The following is a 26,292-nucleotide window of genomic DNA, read 5'->3' as shown; positions in this document are numbered from 1 at the left end:
TTCATATTAAAAAATGAAATAGTAATCTCACAACAGTATTATTCTTTTTAAAAGAACTTTCAAGTAAGCAATATATTATTTTGATATTAAAAGATTTTAAAGAAAATAAGCACTTAATTCTATGATATCTGTTTTTAGGTTCAGGATTGTTGTTTATTGAGTTTTCCTTCTTTGCTTCAATTTTAATTTTCATAATTTTCTCCATGAATATAAAAGTTCAGGTGAATCATTCTTTTTTACATTATTATATTTAATTAATTTACATCCTTCTCATAGTTTCCACTTTGATTATTCACCTCACATGGCTCTTCCACATTTTCTACCTTCCAATTCTTTTATGAGAAGAGGAGCATTCCCCCTCCCTCTGCCCTTGCCCCTGCCCCTGCTTCAGGTGCTAACTCATATTGAGATATTAAATCACATCAGGACTAGGTACACCTTCTTTTACTGAGGTCAAAAATGCACCCAATCATTAGATCAGGTTGCACAGGCAGGTAACAGTCAGGGACAGCCCCTTCTCCAGGAGTTTGTAGACTTACATGAATTCCAAGTACCACTTCTGCTACATTTGTATAGGCAGCTTAGGTCCATACCATGTGTAGTCATTGGATGTCCCAATGGTCCAGGTTGTTTGATATGACCCACTTGGGTCTCTCAATCCTACCCACAATTCTCTCAGGAAATACACTGAGCTATGTAGAATTTTAGCTATAGTTCTCTGCATCTGTTTCTTTTAGTCACCGACTGAAGCATCTCAGAGGATAATTATGCTAGGTTCCTGACTGCAAGATTAATGGAGTAGCTTAAGTAGATTCATGGATTTCTTCTTGTCCATGGGATGTGTGGGCCCAGTCATTGGTTATTTATTTCCTCATTCTCTGATCAATCATTTTCTGTGCTCTTGATTTGGTCTGTAGGTCAAATTATGGAAAGAAGGTTTTGAATTTGGTGTCTACTGGGAATCCTGATTGTCTACAGCAGGTGGTCATTTTAGGCTTTCAATCACTCTATGCTGGAACTCTCAGTTAAAATCTCCCTCCTAGATTCTTTGGAGCATCCCCAAATCTGGGTCTCTTACCCATCATTGAGATGCCTCCTTTCACTACTAATGGCAATTTTCGGTTTACTGACCTGGCTCTATTTCCTTAGCTGTCCCTACACCTGACCCCCATGATCCCTACCCCGTTCCCTCTCCCACCCAATTTCCTCCCACTCCCCACATTTAATAGTCATTCTACTTTTTTTCTGAATGAGATTCAAGCATCCTCCTTTGAACTTTCCTTGTTATTCTTATCATCTTTAGTGGTAGGATACCACATCACATAGAAAATTATTTAATTATGTTTTGTGAATTTTTTTGCAGTTCCAGATCAATATATAAGGTTTGTTATTAAATGTTATTTATATTGCAAAAATATACATTTTATACATATAATTTACATGGCAATATTTTTTCTGGAATCTAAAAATAACATATAATTTGTACTGGAATACATGTACCAAATATAATATTTCTACAGCAAAATAACAATTTTCATATATCAGATGTTTCAATGGTTAAAATATACCAGCATCAAAAGTATAAAAGTTCCTGATTGCATCATTTCATCCAATAGACTGATATCCAGGTCATATGTTGCACCTTTATTGTCCAGCTTGTTTTCTACATTTTTAAAGGGTAGCAACCCACATAAGAATATAATAAATAGAAAGCAGTATGTTGAGCTTCTGGATATGTTTGGTGTACTAAATAAGCAGTTAAACACAATTGATACTTTTTGCTTTCACATGTATTTTCTTAAACTCATGAAAAGAATTTATTTGTGGTCTCAACAAAATAATGTAGCACTTTGGGACAAATATGCAAAGAAGCATCCCTGCACTGGAGGACAAAATACAGAAGACCTCCACAGCAACCATAGCTTTGCCCTTAGTGCTATGGTAGACAGGGAGGAAGGTGATCCAGACACTGCAGAACACCAGCATGCTTAATGTCAGGAGCTTGGCTTCATTGAATGTGTCAGGCAGATTCCTGGCCAAGAAAGCTACAGTGAAACTTGATAGAGCAAGTGAGCCCATGTATCCCAGGACACAGTAAAAGGCAATCACTGAACCTTTGTTGCAAATGATGATGATGTGTCCATGTAGCATGTGTAGATCAGCATCAACAAATGGAGGAGACATTCCCAGCCAGATTCCACAGAGACTCATTTGGATCATGGTGCACATGAGAATAATGTAATTAGGTGCCCCTGAAAGCAGCAGCCACCTCAGTCTTCTTCCTGGAACAGTGATCTTAAATGCTAGGACTACAGTAATTGTCTTTGCCAAGACAGTAGAGGCAGCCACAGTGAACACAATGGCAAATGTTGTCTGCTGCAGGATGCAGCTTGCAATACTAGGATGACCAATGTAGAGCAAGGAACAGATAAAACAAAATATGAGGGAAATGAGTAGGACATAGCTTAGAGTTTCATTATTAGCCTTGACTATGGGAGTGTCTCGGTGTTTCAAGAAGACACAGAGTACAATAGCTGTAAGAACAGAAAAGCAGAGAGCCAAACCAGCCAGAATCATTCCCATGATGTCTTCATAAGCCAGAAAGGTCACAACTTTTTTGAGGCAGTTAGTCTGATCTGTGTTGGCATACTCATCCTCTGGACACTTCACACATTGATCCATGTCTATTATAGGAATGGATGTATTATCAGATTTATTTTTTCTTGAATAATCACAAGATACAATAAACTTATGATTTAGAAAATAACTTAGACTAAGATCTTGTGTTAGATTCAGACTTAAATATGGGATTTTTATAAGATGGTGTACTAATTTCCAATGATCCTAATCTTTATTGAGGCCTTTGTTTGTAATTATATAATAAACTCGAGATGCTTATTGTATTTTTCTAAAGCAAAACTACAGTGTTTATGTTTCCACAATTATATGCCTTAGTTTTATCACTCATATAGTCTGATGTTTTTCACTTATAATTTTGTATATGCAAAGAAGCACTTAAAAGGAAATATGTCATGTATTAGCAAATGTGTGATCATACATGTGGTCTCTAGTAGATATTTGGGCATATAAATTGTACCACTCCATGTCTTGGAAAATGGCTAAAGCCAAATTTTACTAAACTGTTATAGTCCCCAACTCTGTTTTAAATATACTTCTTTTTTTTTTCTTTTTCTTTTTTTCGGAGCTGGGGACCGAACCCAGGGCCTTGCATTTGCTAGGCAAGCGCTCTACCACTGAGCTAAATCCCCAACCCCTTAAATATACTTCTTATACACACAAATATTTATAGTCTTTGCCATTTATTAGAAACTTACATTTGAAAGAGACAGATATTGTTAGGAAAAACTATAAACAGTAAAAATTAGGAGTTTGGCAGTCCAGTCTAATGCATGCATCTACAAAATCAATTGCTCAGTTAAAACTACAAAATTGCAAAAGAAAGGGCTGAAAGTGTGAGAGGTAGAGGAAAAGAGAGTTTTATATAAGTGTATATTTTCTAGGAAAGTCACAAGTAACACCCATAAACATCTCACCAAAAAGGACTTCATAACCCTGGACTGACCAAAAACAAAAACAAAAAATATGACACCCTGGGAAACCAAAGAAACACTATGCAAAATTCTATCTTAAAGAATTATAGATAACAAAAGAATATGGAGAGTGAGTAAAATTGTATTCACCTGAGAAGCTTACAGCAATTAATTATAATTTGATTAGAAAATGATCTTCCCCATAAAAATGCAAGTAATAGTATTCAGAATGATTGGTTTGTACACACACACACACACACACACACACACACACACACGTGCAGATATGTGTGTGTAGTGTGTATATGTGTGTCTGTGTCTGCTGTATGTGTGGTGTGTGTGTAGTATGTATATGTGTGTCAGTGTCTGGTGTGTGTGTGTGTGTGTGTGTGTGTGTGTGTGTGTATGTGTGTGTGTATGTGCGCAAGTGTAAGACCACTTTGTAAAAATGCCATCAGTTTCAAAAAGAGTAAGTAATGGTCTTTGGAAGTTTTTTTTTTTTTTTTTTTTTTATAGAAAAAACAGGGAAACAATGTAATCCAATAAAATCATATTATAATCTCCAAAATAAATATTTCATTAAAAAGCACTGATAATATCAAGAGAGGAAGAGACAACAAGAAAAATCATCACTCACATTTTCTTTTTTTTTCTGTTTTTTCTTTATTAACTTGAGTATTTTTTATTTACATTTCGAATGTTATTCCCTATCTCAGTTTCCGGGTCAACATCCCCCTAACCCCTCCCCCTCCCCTTCTCTATGGGGGTTCCCCTCCGCATCCTTCCCCATTACCACCCTCCTCCCAACAATCACATTCACTGGGGGTTCAGTCTTAGCAGATACAAGGGCTTCCCCTTCCACTGGTGCTCTTACTAGGCTATTCATTGCTACATAAGAGGTTATAGTCCAGAGTCAGTCCGTGTATAGTCTTTGGGTAGTGGCTTAGTCCCTAGAAATTCTGGTTGGTTGGTAATGCTGTTCACATGGGGTCTCAAGCCCTTTCCAGTTCTTCCAGTCCTTTCTCTGATTATTCAATGGGGGTCCCATTCTCAGTTCAGTGGTTTGATGCTGGCATTCACCTATGTATTTGCTGTATTCTGGCTGTGTCTCTCAGGAGAGACCTATATCCGGTTCCTGTCGGCCTGTACTTCTTTGCTTCATCCATCTTGTCTAATTGGGTGGCTGTATATGTATGGGCCACATGTGGGGCAGGTTCTGAATGGGTGTTCCCTCTGCCTCTGTTTTAATCTTTGCCTCCCTAATCCCTGCCAAGGGTTTTCTTGTTCACGTTTTAAAGAAGGAGTGAAGCATTCGTATTTTGATCATCTGTCTTGAGTTTCATGTGTTCTGTGCATCTAGGATAACTCAAGCATTTGGGCTAATAGCCACTAATCAATGAGTGCATACCATGTGTGTTTTTCTGTGATTGGGTTACCTCACTCAGGATGATATTTTCCAGTTCCCTCCATTTGCCTCTGAATTTCATAAAGTCATTGTTTTTGATAGCTGAGTAATATTCCATTGTGTAGATGTACCACATTTTCTGTATCCATTCCTCTGTTGAAGGGCATCTGGGTTATTTCCAGCTTCTGGCTATTAATAATAAGGCTGCAATGAACATAGTGGAGCATGTGTCTTTTTTATATGTTGTGGCATCTTTTGGGTATATGCCCAAGAGAGGTATAGCTGGGTCCTCAGGTAGTTCAATGTCCCATTTTCTGAAGGACCTCCTGACTTATTTCCAGAATGGTTGTACCTGTCTGTAATCCCACCAACAATGGGGGAGTGTTCCTCTTTCTCCACATCCTCGCCAGCATTTTCTGTCACCTGAGTTTTTGATCTTAGCCATTCTCACTGGTGTGAGGTGAAATCTCAGGGTTGCTTTGATTTGCATTTCCCTTATGACTAAAGATGTTGAACATTTCTTTAGGTGTTTCTCAGCCATTTGACATTCCTCAGCTGTGAATTTTGGTTCAGCTCTGAACCCCATTTTTAATAGGGTTATTTGTCTCCCTGTGGTCTAACTTCTTGAGTTCTTTGTATATTTTGGATATAAGGCCTCTATCTGTTGTAGGATTGGTAAAGATCTTTTCCCAATCTGTTGGTTGCCATTTTGTCCTAAACACAGTCTTTTGCCTTACAGAAGCTTTGCAGTTTTATGAGATCCCAATTGCTGATTCTTTTTTTTTTTTTATTAACTTGAGTATTTCTTATATACATTTCAAGTGTTATTCCCTTTCCTGGTTTCCGGGCAAACATCCCACTCCCCCCTCCCCTTCCTTATGGGTGTTCCCCTCCCAACCCTCCCCCCATTGCCGACCTCCCCCCATAGTCTAGTTCATTGGGGGTTCAGTCTTAGCAGGACCCAGGGCTTCCCCTTCCACTGGTGCTCTTACTAGGATATTCATTGCTACCTATGGGGTCAGAGTCCAGGGTCAGTCCATGTATAGTATTTAGGTAGTGGCTTAGTCCCTGGAAGCTCTGGTTGCTTGACATTGTTGTACTTTTGGGGTCTCGAGCCCCTTCAAGCTCTTCCAGTTCTTTCTCTGATTCCTTCAACGGGGGACCTATTTTCAGTTCAGTGGTTTCCTGCTGGCATTCACCTCTGTATTTGCTGAATTCTGGCTGTGTCTCTCAGGAGCGATCTACATCCGGCTCCTGTCGGCCTGCACTTCTTTGCTTCATCCATCTTGTCTAATTGGATGGCTGTATATGTATGGGCCACATGTGGGGCAGGCTCCGAATGGGTGTTCCTTCAGTCTCTGTTTTAATCTTTGCCTCTCCCTTCCCTGCCAAGGGTATTCTTTTTCCTCATTTAAAGAAGGAGTGAAGCATTCACATTTTGATCATCCATCTTGAGTTTCGTTTGTTCTAGGGATCTAGGGTAATTCAAGCATTTGGGCTAAAAGCCACTTATCAATGAGTGCATACCATGTATGTCTTTCTGTGATTGGGTTAGCTCACTCAGGATGATATTTTCCAGTTCCAACCATTTGACTACGAATTTCATAAACTCGTTGTTTTTGATAGCTGAGTAATATTCCATTGTGTAGATGTACCACATTTTCTGTATCCATTCCTCTGTTGAAGGGCATCTGGGTTATTTCCAGCTTCTGGCTATTATAAATAAGGCTGCGATGAACATAGTGGAGCACGTGTCTCTTTTATATGTTGAGGCATCTTTTGGGTATATGCCAAAGAGAGGTATAGCTGGATCCTCAGGCAGTTCAATGTCCAATTTTCTGAGGAACCTCCAGACTGATTTCCAGAATGGTTTTACCAGTCTGCAATCCCACCAACAATGGAGGAGTGTTCCTCTTTCTCCACATCCTCGCCAGCATCTGCTGTCACCTGAGTTTTTGATCTTAGCCATTCTCACTGGTGTGAGGTGAAATCTCAGGGTTGTTTTGATTTGCATTTCCCTTATGACTAAGGATGTTGAACATTTCTTTAGGTGTTTCTCAGCCATTCGGCATTCCTCAGCTGTGAATTCTTTGTTTAGCTCTGAACCCCATTTTTTAATAGGGTTATTTGTTTCCCTGCGGTTTAACTTCTTGAGTTCTTTGTATATTTTGGATATAAGGCCTCTATCTGTTGTAGGATTGGTAAAGATCTTTTCCCAATCTGTTGATTGCCATTTTGTCCTAACCACTGTGTCCTTTGCCTTACAGAAGCTTTGCAGTTTTATGAGATCCCATTTGTCGATTCTTGATCTTAGAGCATAAGCCATTGGTGTTTTGTTCAGGAAATTTTTTCCAGTGCCCATGTGTTCCAGATGCTTCCCTAGTTTTTCTTCTATTAGTTTGAGTGTGTCTGCTTTGATGTGGAGGTCCTTGATCCACTTGGACTTAAGCTTTGTACAGGGTGATAAGCATGGATCGATCTGCATTCTTCTACTTGTTGCCTACCAGTTGAACCAGCACCATTTGCTGAAAATGCTATCTTTTTTCCATTGGATGGTTTTGGCTCCTTTGTCAAAAATCAAGTGACCATAAGTGTGTGGGTTCATTTCTGGGTCTTCAATTCTATTCCATTGGTCTATCTGTCTGTCTCTGTACCAATACCTTGCAGTTTTTATCACTATTGCTCTGTAATACTGCTTGAGTTCAGGGATAGTGATTCCCCCTGAAGTCCTTTTATTGTTGAGGATAGCTTTAGCTATCCTGGGTTTTTTGTTATTCCAGATGAATTTGCAAATTGTTCTGTCTAACTCTTTGAAGAATTGGATTGGTATTTTGATGGGGATTGCATTGAATCTGTAGATCGCTTTTGGTAAAATGGCCATTTTTACTATATTAATCCTGCCAATCCATGAGCATGGGAGATCTTTCCATCCTCTGAGGTCTTCTTCAATTTCTTTCCTCAGTGTCTTGGAGTTCTTATTGTACAGATCTTTTACTTGCTTGGTTAAAGTCACACCGAGATACTTTATATTATTTGGGTCTATTATGAAGGGTGTCGTTTCTCTAATTTCTTTCTCGGCTTGTTTCTCTTTTGTATAGAGGAAGGCAACTGATTTATTTGAGTTTATTTTATACCCAGCCACTTTCCTGAAATTGTTTATCAGCTTTAGTAGTTCTCTGGTGGAACTTTTGGGATCACTTAAATATACTATCATGTCATCTGCAAATAGTGATATTTTGACTTCTTCTCTTCCGATCTGTATCCCCTTGATCTCCTTTTGTTGTCTGATTGCTCTGGCTAGAACTTCAAGAACTATATTGAATAAGTAGGGAGAGAGTGGGCAGCCTTGTCTAGTCCCTGATTTTAGTTGGATTGCTTCAAGTTTCTCTCCATTTAGTTTAAGGTTAGCAACTGGTTTGCTGTATATGGCTTTTACTATGTTTAGGTATGGGCCTTGAATTCCTATTCTTTCCAGGACTTTTATCAAGAAGGGGTGTTGAATTTTGTCAAATGCTTTCTCAGCATCTAATGAAATGATCATGTGGTTCTGTTCTTTCAGTTTGTTTATATAATGGATCACGTTGATGGTTTTCCTTATATTAAACCATCCCTGCATGCCTGGGATGAAGCCTACTTGATCATGGTGGATGATTGTTTTGATGTGCTCTTGGTTTCGGTTTGCCAGAATTTTATTGAGTATTTTTGCGTCGATATTCATAAGGGAAATTGATCTGAAGTTCTCTTTTTTTGTTGGGTCTTTGTGTGGTTTAGGTATAAGAGTAATTGGGGCTTCGTAGAAGGAATTCGGTAGTGCTCCATCTGTTTCAATTTTGTGGAATAGTTTGGATAATATTGGTATGAGGTCTTCTATGAAGGTTTGATAGAATTCTGCACTAAACCCGTCTGGACCTGGGCTCTTTTTGGTTGGGAGACCTTTAATGACTGCTTCTATTTCCTTAGGAGTTATGGGGTTGTTTAACTGGTTTATCTGTTCCTGATTTAACTTCGATACCTGGTATCTCTCTAGGAAATTGTCCATTTCCTGAAGATTTTCAAGTTTTGTTGAATATAGGTTTTTATAGTAAGATCTGAAGATTTTTTGAATTTCCTCTGAATCTGTTGTTATGTCTCCCTTTTCATTTCTGATTTTGTTAATTTGGACGCACTCTCTCTGTCCTCTCGTTAGTCTGGCTAAGGGTTTATCTATCTTGTTGATTTTCTCAAAGAACCAACTTTTGGTTCTGTTGATTCTTTCTATGGTCCTTTTTGTTTCTACTTGGTTGATTTCAGCTCTGAGTTTGATTATTTCCTGCCTTCTACTCCTCCTGGGTGTATTTGCTTCTTTTTGTTCTAGAGCTTTTAGGTGTGCTGTCAAGCTGCTGACATAAGCTCTTTCCTGTTTCTTTCTGCAGGCACTCAGCGCTATGAGTTTTCCTCTTAGCACAGCTTTCATTGTGTCCCATAAGTTTGGGTATGTTGTATCTTCATTTTCATTAAATTCTAAAAAGTTTTTAATTTCTTTCTTTATTTCTTCCTTGACCAGGTTATCATTGAGTAGAGCATTGTTCAATTTCCACGAATATGTGGGCATTCTTCCCTTATTGTTATTGAAGACCAGTTTTAGGCCGTGGTGGTCCGATAGCACGCATGGGATTATTTCTATCTTTCTGTACCTGTTGAGGCCCGTTTTTTGACCAATTATATGGTCAATTTTGGAGAAAGTACCATGAGGAGCTGAGAAGAAGGTATATCCTTTGCTTTAGGATAGAATGTTCTATAAATATCCGTTAAGTCCATTTGGCTCATGACTTCTCTTAGTCTGTCGACATCACTGTTTAATTTCTGTTTCCATGATCTGTCCATTGATGAGAGTGGGGTGTTGAAATCTCCCACTATTATTGTGTGAGGTGCAATGTGTGTTTTGAGCTTTAGTAAGGTTTCTTTTACGTATGTAGGTGGCCTTGTAATTGGGGCATTGATATTTAGGATTGAGAGTTCATCTCGGTGGATTTTTCCTTTGATGAATATGAAGTGTCCTTCCTTATCTTTTTTGATGACTTTTAGTTGGAAATTGATTTTATTTGATATTAGAATGGCTACTCCAGCTTGCTTCTTCTGACCATTTGCTTGGAAAGTTGTTTTCCAGCCTTTCACTCTGAGATAGTGTCTGTCTTTGTCTCTGAGGTGTGTTTCTTGTAGGCAGCAGAATGCAGGGTCCTCGTTGCGTATCCAGTTTGTTAATCTATTTCTTTTTATTGGGGAGTTGAGGCCATTGATATTGAGAGATATTAAGGAATAGTGATTATTGCTTCCCATTATATTCATATTTGGATGTGAGGTTATGTTTGTGTGCTTTCATTCTCTTTGTTTTGTTGCCAAGACTATTAGTTTCTTGCTTCTTCTAGGGTATAGCTTGCCTCCTTATGTTGGGCTTTACCATTTATTATCCTTTGTATGCTGGATTTGTAGAAAGATATTGTGTAAATTTGGTTTTGTCATGGAATATCTTGGTTTCTCCATCTATGTTAATTGAGAGTTTTGCTGGATACAGTAACCTGGGCTGGCATTTGTGTTCTCTTAGGGTCTGTATGACATCAGTCCAGGATCTTCTGGCCTTCATAGTTTCTGGCGAGAAGTCTGGTGTGATTCTGATAGGTCTGCCTTTATATGTTACTTGACCTTTTTCCCTTACTGCTTTTAATATTCTTTCTTTATTTTGTGTGTTTGGTGTTTTGACAATTATGTGACGGGAGGTGTTTCTTTTCTGGTCCAATCTATTTGGAGTTCTGTAGGCTTCTTGTATGTCTATGGGTATCTCTTTTTTTAGGTTAGGGAAGTTTTCTTCTATGATTTTGTTGAAGATATTTACTGGTCCTTTGAGCTGGGAGTCTTCACTCTCTTCTATACCTATTATCGTTAGCTTTGATCTTCTCATTGAGTCCTGGATTTCCTGTATGTTTTGGACCAGTAGATTTTTCTGCTTTACATTATCTTTGACAGTTGAGTCAATGATTTCTATGGAATCTTCTGCTCCTGAGATTCTCTCTTCCATCTCTTGTATTCTGTTGGTGAAGCTTGTATCTACAGTCCTTGTCTCTTCTTTTGGTTTTCTATATCCAGGGTTGTTTCCATATGTTCTTTCTTGATTGCTTCTATTTCCATTTTTTATTCCTTCAACTGTTTGATTGTGTTTTCCTGGAATTCTTTCAGGGATTTTTGTGTCTCCTCTCTATGGGCTTCTACTTGTTTATTTATGTTTTCCTGGAATTCTTTCAGGGATTTTTGTGTCTCCTCTCTATGGGCTTCTACTTGTTTATTTATGTTTTCCTGGAATTCTTTCAGGGATTTTTGCGATTCTTTCAGGTATTTTTGCGATTCCTCTCTGTAGGCTTCTACTTGTTCTCTAAGGGAGTTCTTCACGTCTTTCTTGAAGTCCTCCAGCATCCTGATCAAAAATGATTTTGGAACTAGATCTTGCTTTTCTGGTGTATTTGGATATTCCATGTTTGTTTTGATGGGAGAATTGGGCTCCTATGGTGCCATGTAGTCTTGGTTTCTGTTGCTTGGGTTCCTGAGCTTGCCTCTCGCCATCAGATTATCTCTAGTGTTACTTTGTTCTGCTATTTCTGACAGTGGCTAGACTGTCCTATAAGCCTGTGTGTCAGGAGTGCTCTAGACCTGTTTTCCTCTCTTTCAGTCAGTTATGGGGACAGAGTGTTCTGCTTTCCAGCGTGTGCTTTTTCCTCTCTACAGGTCTTCAGCTGTTCCTGTGGGCCTGTGTCTTGAGTTCACCAGGCAGCTTTCTTGCAGCAGAAAAGTTGGTCTTACCTGTGGTCCCAAGGCTCAAGTTCGCTCGTGGGGTGCTGCTCACGGGCTCTCTGCAGCGGCAGCAACCAGGAAGACCTGTGCCGCCGTTTCAGAGAGCTTCAGTGCACCAGGGTTCCAGATGGTCTTTGGCTTTTTCCTCTGGCGTCCGAGATGTGTGTGCAGAGAGCAGTCTCTTCTGGTTTCCCAGGCTTGTCTGCCTCTCTGAAGGTTCAGCTCTCCCTCCCACGGGATTTGGGGGCAGAGAACTGTTTATCTGGTCTTTTTCCTTCTGGTTCTGGTGGTGTCTCAGGCGCAGGGGTCCTGCCGCTCCTGGGCCCTCCCCCACGGGAGCCCAGAGGCCTTATACAGTTTCCTCTTGGGCCAGGGATGTGGGCAGGGGTGAGCAGTGTTGGTGGTCTCTTCCGCTCTGCAGCCTCAGGAGTGCCCACCTGACCAGGCGGTTGGGTCTTTCTCTCACAGGGTCTGGGGGCAGAGAGCTGCTGCGGGCCAGGATCCGCGGGTGTGGGACTTCCAGTAAACACAGAACGTGCCCGGTTCTACAGGAATTCTGCTTCCATGTGTCCCAAGCTCACTAGGCAGCTTTCTTGCAGCAGAAAAGTTGGTCTTACCTGTGGTCCCGGGGCTCAAGTTCGCTCGTGGGGTGCTGCCCAGGGGCTCTCTGCAGCGGCAGCAACCAGGAAGACCTGTGCCGCCCCTTCCGGGAGCTTCAGTGCACCAAGGTTCCAGATGGTCTTTGGCTTTTTCCTCTGGCGTCCGAGATGTGTGTGCAGAGAGCAGTCTCTTCTGGTTTCCCAGGCTTGTCTGCCTCTCTGAAGGTTCAGCTCTCCCTCCCACGGGATTTGGGTGCAGAGAACTGTTTATCCGGTCTGTTTCCTTCTGGTTCTGGTGGTGTCTCAGGCCCAGGGGTCCTGCCGCTCCTGGGCCCTCCCCCACGGGAGCCCAGAGGCCTTATTCAGTTTCCTCTTTGGCCAGGGATGTGGGCAGTGGTGAGCAGTGTTGGTGGTCTCTTCCGCTCTGCAGCCTCAGGAGTGCCCACCTGACCAGGCGGTTGGGTCTCTCTCTCACAGGGTCTGGGGGCAGAGAGCTGCTGCGGGCCGGGATCCGCGGGTGTGGGACTTCCAATTGCTGATTCTTGATCTTAGAGCATAAGCCATTGGTGTCTTGTTCAGGAAATTTTCTCCAGTGCCCATCTGTTCGAGTTCCTTCCCCAATGTTTTTCTATTAGTTTGAGTGTATCTGGTTTGATGTGGAGGTCCTTGATCCACTTGGGCTTAAGCTTTGTAAAGGGTGATAAGCATGGATCGATCTGCATTCTTCTACATTTTGACCTCCAGTTGATCCAGCACCATTTGCTGAAAATGCTATCTTTTTTCCATTGGATGGTTTTGGCTCCTTTGTCAAAAATCAAGTGACCATAGGTGTGTGGGTTCATTTCTGGGTCTTCAATATTATTCCATTGGTCTATCTGTCTGTCTCTGTACCAATACCTTGCAGTTTTTAATCACTCTTGCTCTGTAATACTGCTTGAGTTCAGGGATAGTGATTCCCCCCGAAGTCCTTTTATTGTTGAGGATAGTTTTAGCTATCCTGGGTTTTTTGTTATTCCAGATGAATTTGCAAATTGTTCTGTCTAACTCTTTGAAGAACTGGATTGTTATTTTGATGGGGATTGCATTGAATCTGTAGATCGCTTTTGGGAAAATGGCCATTTTTACTATATTAATCCTGCCAATCCATGAGCATGGGAGATCTTTCCATCTTCTGAGGTCTTCTTCAATTTCTTTCTTCAGAGGCTTGAAGTTCTTATTGTACCGATCTTTTACCTGCTTGGTTAAAGTCACACCGAGGTACTTTATATTATTTGGGACTATCATGAAGGGTGTTGTTTCCCTAATTTCTTTCTCGTCCACATTTTCTACTTGTCAAAAATATCACCTTCAGTTTTGTGATTCAATGTGTGAGTTGTGGTCGGGCACAGTATATGCCAGTTTTACTGTGTATATGTAAGATTTGGCTATGTATTACTCCCAAGGCTGTAGTATTTATTAAATAATACCATGTTGTAAGTAAGGGTTAATGCCTCAAAAATAATCTTGACAGATTGTAGTAGTTGGAGGTTTTTGAGATTCCTTCTTCTCGTATATTTGTAGTTTACACAATAGTATATTCAGATTTGTTAATCAAATTAAGATAATAGGTCAAATTAAAAAATTGTGTTCCTTTTTGAGTATGAAGTCTCATCATTGAAAGATTTACATTTGGATTCATTTTTATTTTCCTTTTGATTTTCCTTAACAATGCTATCTCAATAGGTGAATAGCAATATTCAAATACTCTAACATTTTACTCACTTAAAAATAATCAAGTTATATGCCTACTTTATTTAATATTTTTTAACATAGTACTTAAATTTCTGGCTAGGGCAATAAGACCACCATTGCTCTTGCTTCTGTGCTCTCTTCCCCTCTGTCCCTGTCCCTTCTTTCCCCTCCTCCCCTTCCCTCCATGTGCTCATGGCCTGCCTTTCCTCTTCTCTCCTCTTCTCTCATTAAACCTCTCTATGTTGGAAAAAAAAGAACTCATGGTATCACTATTTTCAAATGATATGATAGTATACATAAGTGACGCCAAAATTACACCAAAGAACTCCTACAGCTGATGAACAACATCAGCAAAGTAGTCAGACATAAAATTAACTCAGCAAATGAGTAGCCTTCATTTATACAAATGAAAAATATCCTTAGAAAGAAATTAAGAAAACAGCACACTCTTCAAAATAGCCACAAATGGTATAAAATATTTTTATGTAACTCTTACCAAACAAGTGAAATAGATCTACGACAAGAAATTCAAATAACTAAAAAAAGAAATTGAAGAAGTCCTTAAAGATGTAAACGTCTTCTATACTCAGGCATTTGTAGGATTTACATAGTAAAAATGGCCTCCTTAACAAGAGCAATGGAATCTGTTTGGAAATTCTAACACAGTTCTTCACAAACATGGAGAGAATTTCAACTTCATATGGAAAAAGAAAAGGACAGCAAAAATAATGCTGAACCATAAAAGAACATCTGGGGGAAATCACCACCCCTGACCTCAGGGTGTGCTACAGAGTAATAGTGATAAAACTGCCTAGTATTAGTTCAGAGACAGACAGGCTGATCAATGGAATAAAATTGAAAACTCAGAAGTAAACCTATACACCTATAGACACTTGATCTTTGACAAAGAAGTGAAAAAATACATTGAAAAAGAGAAGCACATTTATTAAATGGTTCTGTTCAAATTGATGGTCTATATTTAAGAGAATCAAAATAGATCCATATTAATCAGCTTGCATAAAGTTTGAGTCAAAGTATATCAAGGACCTTAACCTAAACCAGATATACTAAATCTAATAGATGAGAAAGTTAGAAAGAGCCTTGAACTCATTGGCACAGGGGGAAATTTCCCGAAGAGAACACAAACAGCTCAGGCTCTATGATCAAGAGACTCTATGTTCATTTATAAATGGGACCTCATGAAACTGAAAATCTTCAGTAAGGCAAAAGACACCATCAATAGGAAAAATTGGCATCCCACTTATTGGAAAAAAAATCTTCACTAACCCTCCATCTGACAGAGGACTAATATCCAAAAATATAAAGAACTCAAGGAGCTAACCTCCAAAGAATCAAATAACTCAATTAAAAATGGAGTACAGAGCTAAACAAAGGTTCCACAACAGAAGAATCTTGAATGGCCTAGAAGGAGTACTTAGTCATCAGAGAAATGCAAATAAAAATGAACCTCATCCTGAGATTCTACCTCAACCAATCAGAATGGCTAGGAAGAAAAATCTGACATTCCATGTTGGCAAGAATGTATAGAAATCAGAATCTTCTTCCATTGCTGGTAGAATTCTAAACTTGTACAACCACTCTGGAAAACAATCTAGTGGTTCCACAGAAAATTGGAAATAGTACTACCTGAAGACTCAGATAAACCACACTTGGGCATACACCCAAAATATGCCACACCATACCACAAGGAAATGTGCTCCACAATGTTCATAGCAGTCTTATTTGTAATAGCCAGGAGCTGCAAACAACCCACATGTTCCTCAAAGGACTAATGGATACAGAAAATGAGTCTCATTTACACAATAGAATACTTGTTAGCTATTAAAACTGAGGACATCATGAATTTTGCAGACAAATGCATGGAACTAAAAAAAATATCATTCTTAGTGAAGTAAAATAGAAAAAAATACATGTGTTATGTACTCACTTATAAGTGGATATTAGCCAAAAAGTACAACATACCTTGGAAGCAACCTACGGAGCTTAGAAGTGCAACAAGCAGAAAGGTCCAAGTCAGGATGATTCCATTTTATTAAGAAGGGTGAAGGAAATAATCATGGGAATCAGAGTTGGAGAGGGAAATTGGTGGGAATGGGGAGTTGAAGGTTAAAGGGTGAACAGGATCAGATAGGGTATGCAGGAGAGAAGCCCACATTCCAAACAATATGAAAGGAGCTAAGCACCCTATGGGGCATGGCTGGAGGACTCTCTACTAGAGACCTGGAAGGCGAGAGACTCTCAGAGCTCTTTGGGGTCCACCTTAGCAAAAATTCCCAATACCGGGGAGGGAATTCAGAGAGACCACCTTCAGTAGATAGATAGGGCCTCAAAAGTATGCACACAGTTACTAACCTACAGTAAAAATTTCTGACCCAGAATTATTCTTGTCTAAAAGTACTGCAGAAAAAAAATGGAGAAGAGAGTGAAGTAAAGACAGTTCAATGACCAACCCCTATGGGATCCATCTCATGGTGGATGGGGTTACCAAGCCCTCATTATATTACTGACGAAATTATGTGCTTATACACAGGAACCGGACATGCCTGTCTTTTGAGAGGTTCTATCAGCTGCTGACTGAAACACAGGCAGTCACTTATATGCAAATATTGGACTGAATTAGGACCTGGTATGTTTGAATTAAAGGAAGAATTGAAGAACCTCTAAGGGAGAGTGACACCATAGGAAGACCAGCAGACTCAACTATCTGAGACCTCAGGGAGGTCAGAGAGACTGAGAAAAGAACTAGCAGCATACACAAGCCATTCAGAGGGCCCTGGCATATGTATAGCATAAGTCTGCCTGTTCTGGTCTCAGTGAGAGAACATGCAGTTAGTCCTCTAGAGACTTGCGTTCCCAGGGAAGGGACATGTCAGGGATGTCTGGGGTCATACCTAGGAGGCAAGGGGGTGGATGAATGAGATGAGGAACTGTGGCAAGTGGGACTGAGAAGCTGACAACAAATAATCAAGTATTATAAAAATGTTGTAGTTTAAACCTTTAAGAATGACAACCCCTATTTTCAACAGGACACACATGACAGAACATAAGATCAGCTGTCTGTAGACTGTTCCTGTCTATTATTTCTGACACATTCTCAGGGTCTCCCATAGTCTTGCATCAGAATTACAAGGGCAGCTACTGTTGTAAAAAGTACTTAATTTCAAGGCTGGGTTTTCTAACCCACCTTATATTACTGAATTCTTGGATAAAAACACACAGAGACTTTATATTTTCAATAAGCCTTAAATCAGCACAAGATCTGTGTAGCTGGTTACTGTTCATGGTATAAGAATCTATTTTTCTATCTATATCTCTGAATTATTGCCTACAATTTACTCTGTTTCATCCAGGACACTCTTAAGTCAAATTGGCTAGATTTCAAGTCATATTGTTATGGATTACCTATCCCATTTCAGATATCCTTCTTCCTCTTGTACATTTTCTTTTCTTCCTTTCTCTGACCCCAAACCTAGAAAATCTAAATACTACACATGTCTCTTCTACCCAGCTATTATCTATTTCTCAATCAGCAATAAATTGGTGTTGGGTCACAGGGAATTATAAATTCTGAGTATTACAATAGAGAGTAAATGACAAAACCTCAGCAAGCTTTATTTCAGTCTTGTCCATTCCTCTGTGGATCTCAAAGACCATCACACTTGGCTGCCAATTTAACGTCAAACACTGTCAAGCCTTGCCCATGAACACAACACATAAGCTGACCAGGAAAGCAGGCTAAACTCAACACACACACTCATCCAGAGAGAATATAAAACAAAGAATAAAACTCCCATTCAACTAAGACAAACACAGAAATCAGAGGTTAGACATATAATCACCCCAAAGCAGATAGAGTGGAGTAGGGACTGAATACAAAGACATCCACAGACTGCCCACCTGGGGATTCATTCACTATATAGCCACCAAACCCAGTCATTATGGCTGATGCCAAGAAGTGCTTAGTGACAGGAGGCACAAATGGGTGTCTCCTGAGAGGTTCTGACAGAGCCCTGCTGATACAGTTTAGAATGCATGCAGCTAACCATTGGACTGAATAAGGTAATCCCAATGGAGGAGTTAAAGAAAAGACTGAAGTAGCTGAAGTTGATTGCAATCCCATAGGAAAAACAGCAACATCAACCAAATAGAGCCCACCAGTGCTCCCAGGGACTAAACCAACAACCAATGATACACATGAAGGGACCCATGACTCTCACCACATATTTTGCAGAGGAGAACATTGTCCAGGATCAATAGGAGGAAAAGCCCTTTGTCTTGTGAGGACTCTTTTTCCAAATGTAGGGAAATGCCAGTGTATTGAGGTGGGAGTGGGTGGAGGAGAGTGGAAGCATCCCCATAGAAGCATGGGGATAGGGAAGAAGTAATGGGAGAGGTGTGGAAAGGGGATAACATTTAAAATGTAAATTCATATAATATCCAAAAAATAAAAAAAGAGGAATTGATAAAAATTTTATTGTGTAACAAAATAGACAATATTATAAGCAGTTTTGCTTATTGTAAAACAATAAAATTAAAACTAAATTACCTGCTTGATATCTGTAGCCCACTCTATCATTTCATCAGACATAAATAGTTGTTGGCCATTTGGAAAATGATCAGAAAATCTTCCTATTTTCATTTTAAATCCTTCCTGTTTTAGAAAATCCATGATATAGAAAATGTCATACACTGTATCTAGTTTTCTATTCTGGTTCATGTTCACAAGGTCTCCAGCAGGATTTACAAATTGTATGGTCTTCAGTACAGAGAACATCTAAAATGCATTTATCATTTTAGTTTCAACTATACATATTAGGACAGAAAGTATAACATCATATCCATTATCTACTCCTAAATCCACCTTTATGAGAAGTATTCAGAAAAGTAAAAATAAAGTCCATATACATTTAAAGTTTCACTATGTTTTACAAATACTGTTTTCTCACTGGATTTGATGCCATAATACATGCACACATGAATTTTATGTTTGGAAAGTAGTGATAAATTAACATTTTTTTCTCTCAAAAATGTTATTTTTACCATAACATATGTAAACTATACACTCAATTGTTCAAAATATGGAAACAGTACTTGAAATTATTTGAGATGTATTTATTACATTAATTAGAAATTTTTAGTCAAATAAAATTCAAGTCATTTTCTTAATTTTATTTACTAATTCCATGAAAAAAATTCAATGATAAATTTGTGAGAAGCATATATCATTGAATATTAGATAAAATTTTATGACTAAGAGTATGAATTCATGACTTGGGTGCCATAGTTGGCTCTCACATACATTATGACACTAATGAGATATGCCATTTCCACAGTTGTAGAGTAAGAAAAAAATGAATACAAGTTACAAGGATTTTCTTTACATGGATTTTGACTTTATGATTCTCTTTATGAATGCCATCTCTAGGATATATATACTATGCAGTGTCAGAATTATTACCTTCCAGGAGCTAAATTCCACTACTTTTTCATCATTGTCTGAGCTTGTGTCTACTTGTTGCAGAAGCATCTCATGAAGAGTGTGGGCGACAGCATACACGGCATTGTATAAGTTGTAGCCTGTTTCACACACAGACATTCCAAGTGGTGGCACAAAAAACCAATTAGATAGGATTTTGCTTGGACAATTCTTCAATGTTGTACAATTAGGTGGTGGCAAAGAACATTTAAAGAAAGTCCACCACAGTTTAGCAAAAGAAATATCATTGCTATAGTTAGAAGTATTCACTGTCTGCATAAATTGTTTAAAACCAGACATCTCAGAGTGCTGATGTGAAAAAATAAGAGCCCCATGCAAGGAGTGAAGCATGAACTCTCCTATCATTGTGATCATATCAAATTGTGACACACTGACCCAGAGTCTCTGAACGTTTTTAGATTTCCATAGAATGAAAATTAAATTGTACAGGAGATCCTTTATCCCCATAGACGATCACAACTGTTGATGATGACAGTATGATTTGGTGATAATATTTATGAAACATTTTAAGGTATAACAACCGATTATATGTGATAATTGTGACAAATTCTAAGCAGACGGTTTTTCTTTGCATTTCTGCTCTCAGTTCAGAAAGGAATTGAATTGCTTGGTCATCATCTGTAACGATCACTCCCACACAATTCCATCTGAAGTGAACTGCAAGGGACACAATGGCTAGTGGGAGAGATGTGTCCTTGGGTGACATCTGGTAGCGATGAGGAAACTGTTCCTGAACACTCAAAAGGAGATGAAAATAACCACAGTAGAGCTGAAAGATATTGATCACAAACAAAATGTAAAGAGGATGGAATAGGGCCCATTCTAGAGCACATGGTAGAAGTGTGAGAAAGTGGGAACTCTTCATTTTCTTATTAAAATCATATGCAACTTCTTGTTTATTGCTTTACAAGTACAAATAAACTAAATTATCTGGTAAATTGTTTCACATTGTGTTATATTTTCTGCCCATTTTCTTAAAGTTGTGTTTGCCAAAGAAATGATCTAACTTCTATGTTTGATAGATTAGAGTAGATATAAATAAATTCTTTTAGTCAGCCTTGGTAGTCAGAAACTAATACTGTGGTAAAATAATATTTAATTAAATGTATCCCTCCTTAACTTACCTCTGGAGTTCTGGAGAAGAACAGGAATGGTCCAAGTTTGTAAGATGTTATCCACAGAGGTCCCGTAAGTACAATTAAATATCTTCTCTGATGTTCACAGTAGTAATTAGGAATAATTTCCTTTTTTTTTCAAGGACCAACCTCTTTTCAGATTATCCACAATTAGGTTACATTCAATCTTAACTAGTAGGGAAATGTTAGGTAAAATATGAATGTTCCTATTGATTTCTTCGATGGCAAAATAAATGGAGGAAATCAAGTGGATAGTCTTACTTGTCACCCTGAGAACAGAGCACACCAATCATGGGGGATCTGGGTTCTAATTATGATAATCATGAACAAAAATAAATGTGGGTTAAGCAAAGATTTTTATTTTTATGACCTATTCATATATTGACACAGTTCCTTATTTGCTGTATTAGGATGCAAAACCTGCAAAACAATTTAAAAATCTTATTTTTTTTTAATTTGATGAATTGAAATTTATTACTTGTTTTGAACTGTTTTCCTAATATATATTATATTATATTATATTCCTAATATATATATTATATTCCTAATATATATTATATTATATAAAACAATATAACATATATATTGTTTTCCTAATATATATATTATATTAATATATATTTAAAAATTTTGTTATATTCTTCTTTTGATCTCTTCTTCAACTGTGTTCTGAAATAAGATACTGTGTGCTTTTTTGATATTTTAATAATAATTTTAAAATATTAATTTTATATTAACAGGATTCAATAATTTTTGAAAAGCTCGAGACTCCATATGTACAACAATACCAAGCAACCAGAGCTTCCAGGGACTAAGCCACTACCTAAAGACTATACATGGACTGACCCTGGACTCTGACCTCATAGGTAGCAATGAATATCCTAGTAAGAGCACCAGTGGAAGGGGAAGCCCTGGGTCCTGCTAAGACTGAACCCCCAGTGAATGTGATTGTTGGGGGGAGGGCGGCAATGGGGGGAGGATGGGGAGGGGAACCCCCATAAAGAAGGGGAGGGGGAGGGATTAGGGGGATGTTTGCCCGGAAACTGGGAAAGGGAATAACACTCGAAATGTAAATAAGAAATACTCAAGTTAATAAAAAAATTTACACAATTAAAAAAAAAGAAATTGTCTAGAGTTCCATCTTATTTTCTTATACCCAGTTAAATATCTATGTGTCATCCATGAATAAGAAAATATTTCTAAACCAAAATTGAATCTGACCATGCCTTCATCTTGTAATTCTAATAGTGAACATACATGGGGAAAAAAGTGAGAATTATCTGCTATCTAGAATGTTATATATCTTTTCAGTATCAGCACTAAAAATTGTCATGAACATTCCTAATGTAATGCAAAAGTAGCCAGATGTGTCTGTATCAACAATCAAAAAAGTCTAAAGAATTTATAATAATGCAAATACTGTAATAATTCTGATACTATTCTTCATTCCACATAGTTATGTCTGTTTTTTTTTTTTTGTTGTTGTTGTTCTATTTGAGGCTGTACAAAATTGAGCAATATAAATTCGTTATAACTATAGCATTTCACTGTTTGGATTGAGCTCCTCTTGCTTCACATGTACCCTTATGTTGTACTAATTCATTCTTTCTCTACAATCACTGGCTATTTCATACCTGGCCTTGGGTTTAATTAGGTAAATATTTTCCTGATATATTCTGTTTCTAATATGTTCACTTTTTCTCTTCTTTCAATATATTTTAACTGCATATATATTTTGATATATTCTTGTAAGTTTTCATAATCTTATTTAACAATTACATATCATTTCAGTGTGTAGTACATGAGCTTTTTTGCTTTTGTCTCATCTGTATTTTCTGTAATACTATGTGACTAACGTAAATATTTATTTAACTGTACGTAAACTGTGGCTCTAAAGCTGGCATTTATTGACTTCATGGTTTTATGTTCTCTATTATTTACTTTTCCTTATTTTTAATCATCTTTTTCCTAATTTGTTCCCTTATTTCTTAGAATTTTCCCTTCATTCAGAAATATCTGAAATTGTGCCATACTTTCTATGGTGATTATCATTATCTAATTGAGACGGATATGCAATTTGAAAATTGAGTTCTTTAATTAATTCACTTCAGTTGCTGAAGTATGAAGGTTAATATGGCAAATAATATAGACTTTTTTTTTACAAACTTCCCTTTAGAATTTTTTTAAAAATTAAACAATCCTAAATAAAGAAATAATTAGTAGGAGTATCACCAGTTCTGATTTCACTTTGTACTACATAACTCTATTAATAAAATTGGCCAAAACGGGGTGGGTGTTGATCAATAGAATGTAACTGAAAACCTAGAAATAAATACACCTCTTTGGACACTTGATATATTTTTTGATATTTAAGTCCAGAAAACTGTATTAGAAGAATGAAATTGTCTTGAATAATGGTGCTGGCCCAACTGTATTGTTTCATGGTGAAGAATTAAAAATAAACCCATGTCTATAATAGTGAAGAAATCTCAAGAGTAAACTTTGTATCTCCACTGGGGATACAAAAATTCACAGGTGATAGTTTGAAGTTAATACTGAATGCCAAGAATGTGAAAAAAAACATAAAATAAATGCAGTGACACATTGGAAATTCTGTGTATCATATTTTTTCAGGAGAGTGAAGGTTGAAGTTTACAGTCCTTGTGTGTTTATGTTACAGCTTTCAAACTTTTCTTTTTATGTGCTTCTTGAGTGTAAAGATACATATGTCTGTTTTCCTATTTGTAAATAGGTGTGTTACCCATGCCTTTTATTTGATTTTGCAGGGACTCCTTTTCTGTTTTTTGGAAGTTTTTATAATTTGAATTTTTTGTTTTATGCTATTTTAATACTATTCTTTATATGACAAGTTTTTAATGAGGGAAGGTAATGACGTGGGTGCATAGGTAGGTAATTAGTAAATTATCTTACAGGAGTTGAGAGAATAAAATACACAATTGTGTATATTGTACTAAAATGTATTTTATATAAACATTGAAAGAACATAAATTTGATTTATGCTATAAATTTAGATGGACTTGGAAAATAGTATGCTTAGTAAAAAAGCAAAATAGTTTATAAAGCATATAATCTCAATTATATTAAAAATTCAAATGTACAAGTATGGAACAAATAGTAGATTTCAGGGTAGGGTAGGTATATGGTGATGTAAAGATAAGAATTGAGGATACAGCATTCAGGATTCCCAATGAAATAGAATACGTCATTTAAACTTGACTGTGGCGTTGGACACACACATATCTATATATTTTGAATACACAATTTAAACACATGGATAATAAATTATATATTTATAAAACCTAAGTTGAAAGAAATGACTATCTAAATTAATATAGCTATAATAAAATTTGTGTTTAAGTTTTTTCAAATCATATATTTTAATTTACATTAACCTTTTACTGTAAAATTATTTTATCATCAGTGGTTTTTATATACACTATTAATGCTTTATATTTTAAAATTATTGTTGGTTTCATTCTGCCATCATTAATGATGCCACATTTTCTCATCTGCTTGATGAGTGTCTTTTTATCAATTTTTGGATTTTTTTTTAATCTGTATAAAGATAGTTCACTTTCAATACACCACAATGCCTCCTACTTCTAAGCATGAATGTGAAGTGACATTCTGAATTTTCAAATGCGAAGGCTCTATTTAGTCATTAGTTTCTTATTTCATATAAACTCACTATATACACATGTGAGAAACAACACACTCCATATTTATGAATAGAATATGATTAATACATTACTTATAGATAATGTATAGATGTCAAATGAGGAAAAATGATGAATGAGAAAGAATCAGTAAATCTTTAAAACTGTGTCCTATTAATAGTTGACTGTCATGTAATGTAAGGCCAATATAAGAGAATATCTCCAGTACAAATTATACTTGATGGGATTTTTAAAAGGTTGCACATAGTAATGTGAAAGAAAGCATAAATCTGGAAGAATTATTGGAAGGGATTAAACAAGATGGTAATGATTTCTATACTATCTTCAAATAGGAAATATTCTTTTCTAAAAAAAGGTAATACATGGTAAAGAACTTGTGGGTGAAAATAGGAAAATATTTCTGCATGGTTTAAAGACTGCCATTTGAATTATTCTCTGAGTTATCACTCTGTAGTTGTATCTCGAAAGAAAAATATTACTGTCATATGATACATGTCTTATACTTATTAGTACTTTAGGAGAGTTAATTGAAAAAGTATCCTAGGCAGGTGCAGAAAACATTATATGACAAGATAAAATACCTCTGCTTGTTAAAAGTTTTAAAGAGATCATGAATTCAAGGACCATACTGAAACATAACAAAGTAAAATACAGCATGCTTAGATGAAATATCCAAGAGTGGGTAGACAGAAAGGCAGGGCATCACATGGATGCATCCCAGAGTCAAAAACTCTGACTCAGAAATATTTCTAAAAGAATTCCAGTGACAAAATAAAGAAAGGTTGAGGAAAAAGAAGTCCAATGACTTGTCTAAATTAGGATCCATCTCAAGGAAAGCTCTAATGCCTGAGACTATTACTGATCCTACAGTGTGCTTACAGACACGAGTCTATATGGATGCCGTCTGAGAGGCCAAAAAGTCATTTGAATGAGTCTGCTGAAGATACTTACACCCAATCATTTGACTGAGTTCGGGAACCCCTGTAGTTGAACTAGGGAAAGACTGGAAGAAGCAAAGGATGGCAACACCGTAGGAAGACACTTATTCTCAACTACCTGGACTCCTAGATGTCTCAGAAACTTTGCCACAAACCGGGCAGTATACAGTAGGATCTCATGGAAACATAAGATGGAAATTGTTTTTTAAAGAGAATCTAAGAGCAAAGTCAATAGTGTGATTCATTAATTCAGCATCTAACCAAATTGTGATTAAAAAATGACAAATTTCACCATAAAACCACCAAAATTAAGAAAATGACCAGCAATGAAACATACAATGAATTTTTGTTATATCCTAGAGAAGGACAGCCAGAAGGAAGAGAGAATATTATTTATCACTCAGCATCTCTGGAATGCTTAGTATGCATTTAAGTATAATAGAAAGATGCACTTACTGCTTGTCTATATTCTCACTGAAATCATTATTCTTCACATAACCATGCTTTGTATAAATGGAAAAGAAACAATCAGCTTCTTTATCTCCTAGATAATTTTCTTTGTCTTTTATTCTCCAAAAGCACCTGGGATCACTCAAATGGCATAAAAGAGAGGAAAGATTTAGAATCAAGAAAAGAACAATGAAAGAGATCATCTTTACCATATCACCAAAATACATGCCTGAACAGAATGCAGCATGAAGAGTCCGGAAGGGAGAATCTCACATATCAAATTTTCATGAACACTGCCAGGTGTCATTTTTTATCATTGTAGGTACTATTAATGAACACATATACTTCTTACAGCATTTACTTTTCAATTCACATTTTGCCCCTGGAGGATTCTGAAGCACTGTCTGGCCTGGGGCTCTGCATCTGAGATCCTATGTCCAGGTGAAA

The 26,292-nt window shown here is 37.3% G+C and overlaps 1 pseudogene; it reads right to left on the bottom strand.

Annotated features, from left to right (window-relative positions):
• Positions 1 to 1,758: 1,758 nt before the first annotated feature.
• On the bottom strand, positions 1,759 to 26,057 carry Vmn2r116l-ps27 (vomeronasal 2, receptor 116 like, pseudogene 27; annotated as a pseudogene).
• Between the last annotated feature and the right edge of the window lie 235 nt (positions 26,058 to 26,292).

This window comes from Rattus norvegicus, chromosome 1 (genome assembly GCF_036323735.1).
Source record: "Rattus norvegicus strain BN/NHsdMcwi chromosome 1, GRCr8, whole genome shotgun sequence".
NCBI lineage: Eukaryota > Metazoa > Chordata > Mammalia > Rodentia > Muridae > Rattus > Rattus norvegicus.
The sequence above is the reverse complement of the archived record's forward strand: the minus strand, read 5'-3'. Positions and strand labels throughout refer to the sequence as shown.